Source organism: Perognathus longimembris, chromosome 2 (genome assembly GCF_023159225.1).
Source record: "Perognathus longimembris pacificus isolate PPM17 chromosome 2, ASM2315922v1, whole genome shotgun sequence".
NCBI lineage: Eukaryota > Metazoa > Chordata > Mammalia > Rodentia > Heteromyidae > Perognathus > Perognathus longimembris.
The window spans coordinates 121,123,486-121,135,881 of NC_063162.1; the positions used below are offsets into that span (position 1 = coordinate 121,123,486).

The 12,396-nt window shown below is 35.8% G+C and overlaps 1 protein-coding gene across 1 annotated transcript in view; it reads left to right on the forward strand.

Annotated features, from left to right (window-relative positions):
- Positions 1 to 12,396, forward strand: part of Glcci1 (glucocorticoid induced 1) — a 69,015-nt gene that overhangs the window by 17,939 nt on the left and 38,680 nt on the right. The gene's annotated exons all lie outside the window — the stretch shown is intronic.

Genomic DNA, 12,396 nt, shown 5'->3' on the forward strand with positions numbered 1-12,396 from the left:
CATTGGTGTAATACTTCACACTCAATTCAGGTTTACTAATTTACTTACCACAATTGGGGAAAACATGAAAATAAAGCTGTTTCTGAGGGACAAAACTATGAGTAATTTATTTAGAATTTTTTAATCTTTGCATGGCTTCTATAAAGACTATTCTCATTTGGAATTTTTTTTTTCCTGTGCTTCTGGATCTTTACTCAAAAAAATTTCTACCTGTGCCCAGGAGCCCTAGCATTTTTCCTACTCTTTCTTGTAATAGTTTCATGGTTTCAGGTCTTACATTTAGGTCTTTAATCCATTTCGAATTGATGCTGGTGCAAGGTGATATGTATGAATCTAGTTTCAGTTTTCTGCATGTGGATATCCAATTTTGCTAGCATCATTTGTTGAATAGACCTTCCTTCCAGCTATGTTCTTTTGTTTCCTTATTGAACACTAAATGATTGTAGGTCTTTGGGGTTATTTCAGGGTCTTCTATTCTGTTCCATGAGTACTCCATTAGCCTGTTTTTGAGCCAGTACCAAGCTATTTTCATTATCATGTCTCTATAATAGAGTTTGAAGTTTGGTATTCTTATTTCACTAGCACTATTCTACCTACTAAGGATTGCTTTTGTTATTTGGGGTCATGCTGTTCCATATGAATTTTTGGATTGCTTTCTCTATCTCATTGAAGAATGATGTTGGAAATTTGATGAGTTTTGCAATTAATTGGTAGATTGTTTTGGCAGTATCACCATTTTCACAATGTTAATTCTTCCAATCCAGGAGCAGGGAAGGTCTTTTCACTTTGTTAAGTCTTCATCAATTTCCTTCTTGAACTTGTTTTCACTGTAGAGATCCTTCACATCTTTGGTTAATTCCTAAGGATTTTTTAAAACGTTATTACAGTGTTGTTGCTTTCCTGATTTTAGTCTGTATCTTCTGTTGATATACAGAAGAGCTACTGATTTTTGTGGGTTTATTTTTTTATTTATTTTGTGTGTTACTTGTGATGCTTGATCTTGGGGCCTGGGAACTGTCTCTGGGCTCTTTCTGCTCAAGGCTAGTGCTCTAACATTCTGAGCCATAGTGCCACTCTAGTTTTCTGGTGATTAATTGATGAAAAAAGACTATGGACTTTCCTGCCTGGGCTTGCTTTACAGATGTTTTGAATTGTAGCTTTGGGGAGAAGTACATAGGGTCCTTTAAGTACAGGATTATACCATTTGCCCAAAAGGGACAGTTTTATTCTTTCCTTCCCTGTTTGAGTCTCCTTTATGTTTTTCTCTTGCCTTATTCTTGCTAGGAATTCCAGTACTATATTGAAGAAGAATAAAGAGAGAATGGACATCCTTATCTTGTTCCTGATTTTAGAGGGAATGATTTTTGTTTTTCACTGTTAAGAATAATGTTGGCTGTGAGGGCTGGATTTCTGATCTGTTTAGGATATTTCTGCATATCAACTGTATTTCTATACTTTTTTTTTTTCTGGTCCTGTGGCTTGAACACTGGGCCTGGACACTGTCCCTAAGCTTCTTTTGCTCAAGGCAAGCTCTCTACCACTTGAGCCACTTGAATAGATTATTGGAGGTAAGATTCTCATGGAGTTCCTTACCCAGTCTTGCTTCAAACCCTGACCCTCAGATTTCAGCCTCCTGAGTAGCTAGGAGTACAGCATGAGCCACCGATGCCTGGCTCTGTACCTCTTTTTTTTATTTTACTTGGAAATTTTACTACTTAGAAAGCGTTTTTCTCTGGGCAAGGTGGCGCAGTCCTGTAATCCTTAGCTATTTGGGAGGCAGAGATTAGGGGATTGCTGTTAGTTACTAGCCCCAGGCATAAAAATTAAAGTGACTTCTTTCATCTAGTGGCTCTGTGTATTGTTGTACCTGCCATCTCTAGCTACAAAGGAAAGCACAGGTGGGGAAATCAGAGCTCAGGCATAAAACAGGGACTTTGTCTCCAGAATAACCAACGCATGGCTCACATAGAGTACCTCGCTAGCAAGCCACTTGGAAGTTGACAGTTCTTTTTAAAGGCCAGATATTTCTGGAAAGATATTCATAGTATTCACTTTCTTCATATTAATTGTTTCAGTTAGATTATTTTCCTTGTGATACTTAGTCAACAACAGCAGCACCAAGATAGTGAATTTTCTTGAAAGTAAGGAAGAAATGATAGATAACATTTTTTTTTAGAGAGAAAGGAATCAGTAAGACCTTGTGGTGTGAGAAATGTGATATTGATATCTCTAGTCTTCATATAGCTCCTAATTTCATACCTTCTTAGATATAACAAATTTATTGTCAACTTTCTTAAGTATTATAGTTATATAAGATAACATGTATAGTGAAGTATTTAAAAATGAAATGTCAGAAAACAAAATGGGATTATATTTAATCCAGCTACACCATTGCTACGTATGCAGCCAAAGGATAATTGAGTCTAGCCCTGCAATCTACACATTACAAAAGAGATTTTTAATGGTTAAATCTGGTACTCACAAAGTTTAGTAACTTCATTATATGTTTTGTGGTGTTGTTGCTAAACACAGCTTTCTACATTTTCAAATGTGATATATTTATACATATATACATATTATATACACACGCATATATGAATACTAATCAGTTTGAAATTACATACTCCTTTTCTTTGAAAAACCTTTAAAACTTTCAAATATGTGTTTCCTGACCAGTTCCTGAAGAACAACTGTGCATCATTCTTCAAATTTATTTAAAGAGATCACGTAAGGAGCGTGTGTGTGTGTGTGTGTGTGTGTGTGTGTGTGTGTGTGTGTGTGTCTGTGTATTCTAAACTTTAAAAAAATCTCGGAGAAATGTTTTTAGAACTAGAGAATTTCATTTAGAACAGGCTCTTTGAAGTGAATCTCATTTATAGTTAGATATGACTTTTGAAAATAACCAAAAGTCATTAGAAGCCTAATGTAGAATGTAAAATAACTTAATAAATTATCCTGTTTGTAGTGACAGACTGTGATAGTTATTCAATGTGATTTACTTTGAAGTTTGGTTCTATTTTATTTTTTGAAAATTCTAAAAACAGAGGGGTTCCAGTCACATAACAGGCAGAATACATTTCCTTTTGGACGGTGTTGCTCCTTCCCTTTCTCCCAGTTTTTTGTTGTTTTTTTTTGGCCAGTCCTGGGCCTTGGACTCGGACTTAGGGCCTGAGCACTGTCCCTGGCTTCTTCCCGCTCAAGGCTAGCACTCTGCCACTTGAGCCACAGCGCCGCTTCTGGCCGTTTTCTGTATATGTGGTGCTGGGGAATCGAACCTAGGGCCTCGTGTATCTGAGGCAGGCACTCTTGCCACTAGGCTATATCCCCAGCCCCCTTTGTCCCAGTTTTTAACCTCCCATCTTACCCATAAGTTGTATAGTTCATTTTCAACACAGTTATCTTTAAGCATAATTCAGATAAATGGTATTTAAGTCTTTTTATGATAAAGACTTCTGTGTGTTAGCCAAATATTTTTCCCTCCTAGATTATAATTCACACCCCCTTGCAGGTACATAAAAGTAAATAATACATACTTTAATCCTTATACAATTAAAAAACATTACGCCAATGTTTCTCATTCTTGATCTTCTCTCATCTTCAGCTGGATTCAGGTAATCTATATAAAAGACTTGAACCAAGCCCTAGGGAGAAGGGTGAAACCAAAAGTCTGAAGGAGGGAATAGAGACTTCAAAGGCAGTCAGCAGGATTATACACATTGGGCAGTTATTAGGATTGGCCACTAAGTTTTTCAGATTTTAGCGCCTAGTATTAACCTTAGAGTTTAAAGAAAGATGTCACCAGCTGCTGCTACTGAAGCTAGATCAGTAAGGAAACAATGGGACTCATCTGTAACAGATGAATAACGTTGTCAATTATGGCAAGATGATCTTCAAAAATATTCAAAGATAGAGGGAAAGTTTTGTGTATTTGCTAAATGGTCATAATAAACATGTTACGTTGTTGGTTATACATTTTATACAAAGTTCTGTCATGTGAATCTATCCCCCCCTTTACTTGTTTGTGAAATATTTCTTTCTTTCTTTCTTTTTTTTTTTTTTTTGCCAGTCCTGAGCCTGAGCACTGTCCCTGGCTTCTTTTTGCTCAAGGCTAGCACTCTGCCACTTGAGCCACAGTGCCACTTCTGGCTTTTTCTGTTTATGTGGTGCTGAGGAATCAAACTCAGGGCTTCATGTATATGAGGCAAGCACTCTTGCCACTAGGCCATATTCCCAGCCCCTTGTTTGTGAAATATTTGAGCATAGAAACATGGTCTTTTATATCTTTGGGAAATAGAATGACAATAGGACCTGAAGTTAATTTGCCTTTTTAGTCTTATACTTTATTCATGATTACTTTCTATAGCACCACATGAAGAATCTTAAATAAAAATGTAGACCTATTTGAGGCCTTTCTAAAATATCTCTTTTGATGCAGAGGTCTAGCATGTATGCTAGACAATTTTTAGTTTTTGAATATTTAGTTCATAAGGCTGTGAAGAGGCCCAGTGAATAATATCCACAAATTTAATAAATGTTTCTTGAGAATGTGCACTAGGTGTTACAGAAAAATGTGACAAAAACTTTGCTTTTAAGGAGTTCACCTTCTAGTAGATAGGTCTTACATTAATCATTTAAGTGCACACCAAACAAGTTTTTGATTATTACCTTTTTCCCCCTTTCATTCTTAAGTAAAAGTAATATGACTAAAATTTGAGTAGTAAGACAGGTACAAATGAATAATGGGACAGCTCTGTGAAGAAGGAGTGAACTCGGCATTACTTACAATGCACTGAATACAAACTGTTCAGTTCTTTGCCCATCTCAGTGCTACACAGAAAGGATTAAAGCATTAATGGAGAGAGAGAGAGGGATAAAAAATAAATTTGAGTTGTCCTTGTTTTATTGGTTGGTATGGGGTTTTCTTCCCACATTGAAATATGTCTCCAAAATATATCTGAGGACTCTGTTCAAGTTTTTTATCCCAAATGCCCCAGACCGTGGTGTTTTTAAGGACTGAAGCTGTATCCAAAACTATAATCTATAATAATTCATTTGATTTGGGAGCACTGAAGTTGAAGAGTGCTCCTTCCTTATTTAAGGGGAAAAAAATCAACTTAGATGTTAATAAATTCTGGAATTTTGTGGCTTTGGCTTTAGTTGGTTACTGTATCTTGAGTGTCAACAAGGAATAGCTCAGTCAATGATTATCAACAGTGTATTCTCTAATAAGATCGTAATTGTCAGTTTTATCTTTACTCTAGAGAAATGAAAACATTATTTTAAATATTTTAAAATATTTCATGACCCTGTTCTCCTACTTAGTCATACTGTCAATTGGCTTGTTTTATTTCTTCTCAGATTCTCAGTCCCTTGGCATTGCTTCATGGTAGTCTTTTGCATATAATATTAGTTGAATTGTTTGGGTGGAAGGTGTTCAGTGTTTGCAGACATTGACTTCTACGCAAATGTGATTGGCCTAAGACATTTAATCTTCAGATATCTTTTCTTTAGTTTTTGACCTTCCCAATTTCAACCTGAATTGAATAATTTAGATAAATCACTGCTTTACACCTATTTGAGTTTTGGGTGCAATATTTATGAAAATAAATGCTAGAGGGCTGGGAATATGGCCTAGTGGTCGAGTGCGTGCTTTGCATACATGAAGCCCTGAGTTTGATTCCTCAGCACCACAAAAACAGAAAAAGCCGAAAATGGTGCTGTGGCTCAAGTGGTAGAATGCTAACCTAGACAAAAAGAAGCCAGGGACAGTGCTCAGGCCCCAAGTCCAAGCCCTAGCACTGGCAAAAAAAAAAAAAAGAAAACAAATGCTAGAATAAACAACTGTGTTTCCTCATTTCTGAATGCTTTGCTTTATTGAGCTTCTTGTTTTTTTCCATCAACATGTTCACCTTTGCTGAACATAGGGTTACAGTGTAGGAAAAAATACAGTTTAAAGGTCAGGCTTACTAGAATATTTGCATTTAACAAATTAGTGGATACAGACAGATTTCAGTTCAGAATTCTGTTTATTATTTATATAATATTAGTACATGGCCCCACCTAGAATCATACCTTATTGAAGTTAAAGTTCACTCTTATGCCTTTTCCCATAAATGACAGTTAACTATGGACTGAACTATTTAACCTATTAAGTTGGTATAAGCTAATGTTTGTTACTCTAACTATGGTAAAGTTTAAATGCTTTTTTCTTTTTATTGATAAGTTGTATATTAAAATATATTTGATTTATAATTCTAACATATTTTACTTTAATTATCACAAGAAAAACTATTCACTTGTTTAGTAGACTGATGTGTTTTCTACATCACATGCAGTCATATTGTTCAAATAGAAGAAAACTGATAACTTTTACGGAAAATGTATCACTTTTCAAATTGTTCATCAGAATAACAGGAACTAGAGCACACATAAGATACCAAAACATCTTACTTTACATTTTCATATTGTGGTCATTACATCTGATGTTACATTTTACAGCTGGCATAATTTGCTCATTTTTATAATTTCCATAATGTTAATAGTCATAATCGGTTCTTTATTGGCTTTGAAATTTAGGCACACTGCTGTCTTTATTGGCAACAGGGGTCCTTCAGGAACACTTCCACACTTACCCCATTGCAAGTATAACGCCCTTTTTCAGGGCTTTGTTTTTTGTTTGGTCTTTTTTTTTTTTTTTAACCCTATTATTTCCTCTTTTTTTTTCTAGTCCCCAAGTACACCATTGCTCATGGTAAACACTTTTCTTCATAAAAGAGAATTCCTTCTTATTGGTCACGCCCTGGTTTTTGCTACAGGCTTCCATAGGATGCACTTTGAAACTTTACTTTGTGATTGTTGGCTTTGAAGGGAGAGAGAATAGGCAAACATTCTGTTAATGAAGTCAAGTTTCAATTTCTTCTTTCCATTTGGCAAACTGTTACTTCTTTTTTAGTTTCTTTCTTTTTCTTCTTTAACTGGGAAGCAAATACCTCTCTAAGGTTAGCTAAGATAATGAAAATATTGTAACTGGTATAAGTACATATCTATGTCTAGTTCTAAAACAAAATTGATATCTCAGATTTAGTTTTTAGGTAGTCTGGAAATTTGTAGTCTTCATTTCAAATGTGCTGAAAGGGACTCCTATTATACGTATGATGGACCTTCTTTGCCTATCAGTTTACATATCAGTTACTTTCCTTTGAAATCTGTTTTATCACTTTATTTTAAATTGTAAAATTTTATTTCCTTTCCAGTTTCTATTTTGGTTAAGTCATTGTCCACTATGTTTGTTTTCTTTCTTTCTCCTTTTTCTTTTCTTTTTCTTTCTTTTTGTTCCAGTACTAGGGACTGACTTTGTGCTTGGTTTTTTTCTCAAGGCTGGCTTACTCTATCACTTGAGTCTTTCCTCTACTTTAGGCTTTCTGTGTACGTGTGTGTGTGTGTGTGTGTGTGTGTGTGTGTGTGTGTTTAACAGGAATTAAGAGTATCACAGACTCCCGTGCCCAGGCCAACTTCAAACTAGTATTCTCACATCTCAGCCTCTTGAATAACACGAGCCACCAGTTCTTGGCCATTCTGTTTTTGTGACTTAAGTTTTATTCCTAATATGTCTCTTATTTAGAAATCTTCCTGACTGGTTATTTCTCCCTTCCTTCTCCTTTCCCTCAAATGTATTGTTCACTACTCATTAAAAAGAAAAAAAAGTTTTTTAGCTTGATTTGAAATAATAGCCTCCAGTTTTCATCTTACTTGGGTGCATCTTTCTGGTATGCTCTGATTATTCATAGGTATATTTTTACCCTTTGTCACTGTTTTTCTTTGTGATACGACCTTATGTAATATTTACCTGTTCCTTTCTGGTGCTCATTTTTGAAGTGAAATGAAACTTTTATACTTTTAAGAAGAGGAAATTATTCAGGATAATGTTCTTAGCTTCAGAACCATAGTGCACTCAATTCTGTTGTTTTTGTAAAATGACCTAAGAAAATCTCTGGTTTCTGAAATTAACCTCTTTGATTCCCTCAGCTCAACATGTCTTCAGTTTCTCTTTCCTTTTCTTCTACGGTCTCATTCTTCTCAAACATGAATCAACTGTAAGCTCTCAATGTTTAAACTGCAAGTTAAACTCTTGAAACAAAATTTTGTAAAAGACTCAGTCTTTCTAAATAAGAAATATTTGCTGTTTGTATATAATATGACTGCACTCTGGGGTGGTTTTGTTTGTTGCTGATGGTTGTTTTACTTGGTGCTTATTTCTTAATATTTGAGTTTATTAATCATAATGAAGTTTAGATGTTTGGAATTTGTATTAACAATTCATGAGGAATTCATAAAGCTAATGAACTTCCTTATACTATGTACTGATCTGCCAAAGTTCTTTAAAGAACTACCATTCTTCCACTAGAAAAAAATGTTAACATCAAAAACTCTTCAGTGTCTTTTTTGTCTTAAATTTAGCTTTTGATAGATACAGTAGATCCATTCTAATTTGATGTGCATTCTTACAGACATTGTTGCTAGGCTTTTCCTGACTTTCCTGGAGAAATATTATTTACAACTTTGATATAGAAAGACATTCTCTTGGATTTTCTTTGAAAATAGACTGGAGGCTTTCTTCTAAAATAACTATCACAATGTGTGTGTCATTTGACCTAAGTTTAATTGGGTGAGCTGAAACCTAGAGACTCATGCTGAAATGGCTTCTTGGCTAAATTTTTTCCTTGGATTTGGGTTACAAGGTTGTGTCAGGCCTCATTTGCTTAGAAGCATGTTTATTTCTCTTGTCAGCTTCTTGATTGGGTCTTCTCCAGATTCCTACAGGGCAGCCATATGGAGATTGTTGTGTCTTTTCTAGATTGCTTCTGTGGCAAGATTCCAGATCTGGTTGATTAGTGTTTCAGAATCTACTTATAATGAGAGGGCTTTAGTTTTTTGCCCTTTGTTTTCATTTTGGATAGAGTATTCGGGTTTACTGTCTTTCCTGACTCTTACCTGAAGTTCATTTGAATTTGTTTTAGGTGGCTGTTATAGTGTAATATGGTTTGTCCTCACCTACCTCATGAGTTAAATTCTTCAGTGCAGAAGTGTTGGGAGGTGGAGCAGAGTGGAAGGCCCTAATGATTAGTTTAATGAATCACAGAAGTGAGGAAATGACTTCTAGTACTTGTGAGATGGAATTTGTTTACTTAAGTGTGAGTTGTTCTACAACTAGGTGAATGCCCATGTTTGCTTCTTCTACATTGGTCCAATGGCCTTCTTCCAGAAACGGAGCAGATACTTGGATTTTCCAGCCTTCAAACCCAAGAGGCAAAATAAACTTCTTTTATTTATAAATTATCCAGTCTCAGGTATTCTGTTATGGCAACAAATATGATGATGGCTCACATATGTTGCTAACATTTCATCATTTTATATGTGAAGGAAGAAAGAACAACAAAGACAGTTGGTGAAGTGCTTAAGAGGAAGCATTATAGGGAAATGAGGAAAAGAGATAGACTGCAAAGTTGACGAAGGCACAGAGCTGTATGATATTAGGACATTAGGTGTGACCAAACAGCCAAAAATGTGACCACCTCAAGCCATATAGAACCAGACATGAGTGATTGAAACAGACACCTGCTAACTCCTTTGCTTCATTACAATGGTATCTCCAAGTCATTAGCCTTGAAAAATTAGCTACTTCATCATGCATCTGACACCATAACACACCTGAAATCCTTGTATTAGGAGGGACTAAAAGAGTAAATCTTATTCCAGGAAAATCCTGTTATATTCCTGCAATCCCCTGCTTTTTTTCCACCTTAATTCAGAAATAATCTTCCCCTCCATTAAAATTAATCCAAAACCCACTCTCTTGAGAACCTCCCATTCACCTTTTAGTTGAGTATGTACTTCTACTCTAAATTACATTTCTTCCCAGTTCCTTACTTCATCTTATCTATTAATTATCTCTCTGGCATTGACAAGAATCTGGACACTAAGTAGAAAGATCTCAGAGATCTGTCACTAATATTTGCCCAGCCTTCCCCAACCAGCACCCAGCCATCTTGCTGACTTTGGAAAACTAAATCTAGAACTTAGTTCTATTAGATGGTCCATAAAGGATATGTTAGATTGGATAGAAAGACTTATCAGTATCCTTTCCATGGTTTTTAATTCTGTTGTTCAGTGCTTAATTTTTTTAATTACTTTGGAAACATTTCTTTTTTCAATTGTGAGGAAAAGAAAAATTACTCATAATGTTATCATAGGAATCTTGAAGCTATAGCTGTCAAGATAGCTCTCGTTGCAGAAAAACTGAAGTAAATCTATTGATAGGTTTTAATGTGTTTATGCTTAAAATCATTAAACCAGGGGCTGGGAATATGGCCTAGTGGCAAGAGTGCTTGCCTCGTATACATGAGGCCCAGGGTTCAATTCCCCAGCACCACATATACAGAAAACGGCCAGAAGTGGCGCTGTGGCTCAAGTGGCAGAGTGCTAGCCTTGAGCAAAAAGAAGCCAGGGACAGTGCTCAGGCCCTGAGTCCAAGCCACAGGACTGGCCAAAAAAAAATCATTAAACCAATAGCAGAACAGTTCTCCACTTTATTTATGGCTATTTGTTTTCTCTTCATTTCTTTTTGCTTCACTTCTTTTTGGTTATAACAGGGTTAGAACTCAAGGCCAGGAGAGATACTGCTGAGCCACACCTCTAGCCCTGTTTTTTTGCTATTTTTATACTAGGATTAAAAGAAACTACTGGACTTTATCTTTGCAGTGTTTATAAACATTTGCTTTAGAGTTATGTGAGTTTAAATTTGAAGATTCTTATTGCCATGGCCAACACTTTTTTTTTTTTTGCCAGTACTGGGCCTTGGATTCAGGGTCTGAGCACTGTCCCTGGCTTCTTCTTGCTCAGGGCTAGCACTCTGCCACTTGAGCCACAGGTGCCACTTCTGGCTATTTTCTATATATGTTGTGCTGGGGAATCGAACCCAGGGTTTCATGTATATGAGGCAAGCACTCTTGCCACTAGGCCATGTTCCCATCCCCATGGCCAACACTTTTGAAGGAACTGGCCAGATGTTGAAATATATTAGACCTAGAACTTGGATGCTAGATAAAAGTTTCAAAGAACTGATTAACTTCTGTTCAGCACAATATTTTCAGAATGTGGTCAATTTTTCAGTGCTTTTAAAGGGACTAGTAGGTTATTATTTTTAAAAAAAAGTTTTTATATTTGATTTTTTTTTTTTTGCCAGTCCTGGGCCTTGAACTCGGGGCCTGAGCACTGTCCCTGGCTTCTTTTTGCTCAAGGCTAGCACACTCAGCCACTTGAGCCACAGCGCCACTTCTGGCCATTTTCTATGTATGTGGTACTGGGGAATTGAACCTAGGGCTTTCTTGTATACGAGGCAAGCACTCTTGCCACTAGGCCGTATTCCCAGCCCAGTTTTTATATTTGAGTACCTATATCATAAGCACCTTGTACCAGTCTATCAGACATTGGTTCTTAAGGTTTTTGTTTTCTTTATGTAGCATTTGAGTCACTTGAGATGCATACTACTTTTTTTTTTTTTGAGACATTGTCTTATTACTTAACTCAAGCTAGTCTCAAACTTGGGATCCTCCTGCTTTAGCCTGGATTTCAGCATGTACCATTATGCTAGATGCAAAATATTTCAAATTTCCTGATTCAACCACCAGAATCTCACATTATTGATGAAACATTGGCCCTAGAAGTCAATACTTTTTAACATTTTTTTCCAGGTTTGAGAAATATTGCTTTATGACCTCAGTGGTTTCTAATCCCAATGATGATACATCAGAATCTGTTTGCTTTAAATAATTTGTTAATTTTTGGTCTGTGTTATAACTGTTTAATTAGAATCTATGGAGTGTAGTAGGCCTGTAATTTGGTTGCACTTTAATAGGCTTCTGGTACTCTTTTCATAGAAAATATATCTTAGGATTCTGTCCTTGAGATCTGTTGTTTAGCATACCTGAGTTGCCTGTGGGCTTTGTGCCTCTGTGATCTAAAGATCTTGCTTAAGGTCTAGTTTTTGGGTGAAATTTTTAGATAACTATTTCTGGTACTGTTTAGACATGCCCAGATGTTGACATTGTAAGGCTTTAAATGTATTGCTAATTTAAAAGAAATCCTTGAACATTTTTCTTACTAATATTAGGTAAGTTATACACAATATATGCCTGCATATATATGAACATGTGTACTATTTTATTACAGTACTTAATGGCTTTTCATTTCCGAACTTTAACCAAGTTGGCTTATAGATATGGTTTTTGTTTTTGCTATGTTACTGTTAAGGCATAAACTTAAAAGCTTAAAATCAAGGCAAAATTTCTTTGTATATGTATGCTTTGATACTAGTGGCTAGTATTAGTGCAGTTTTTT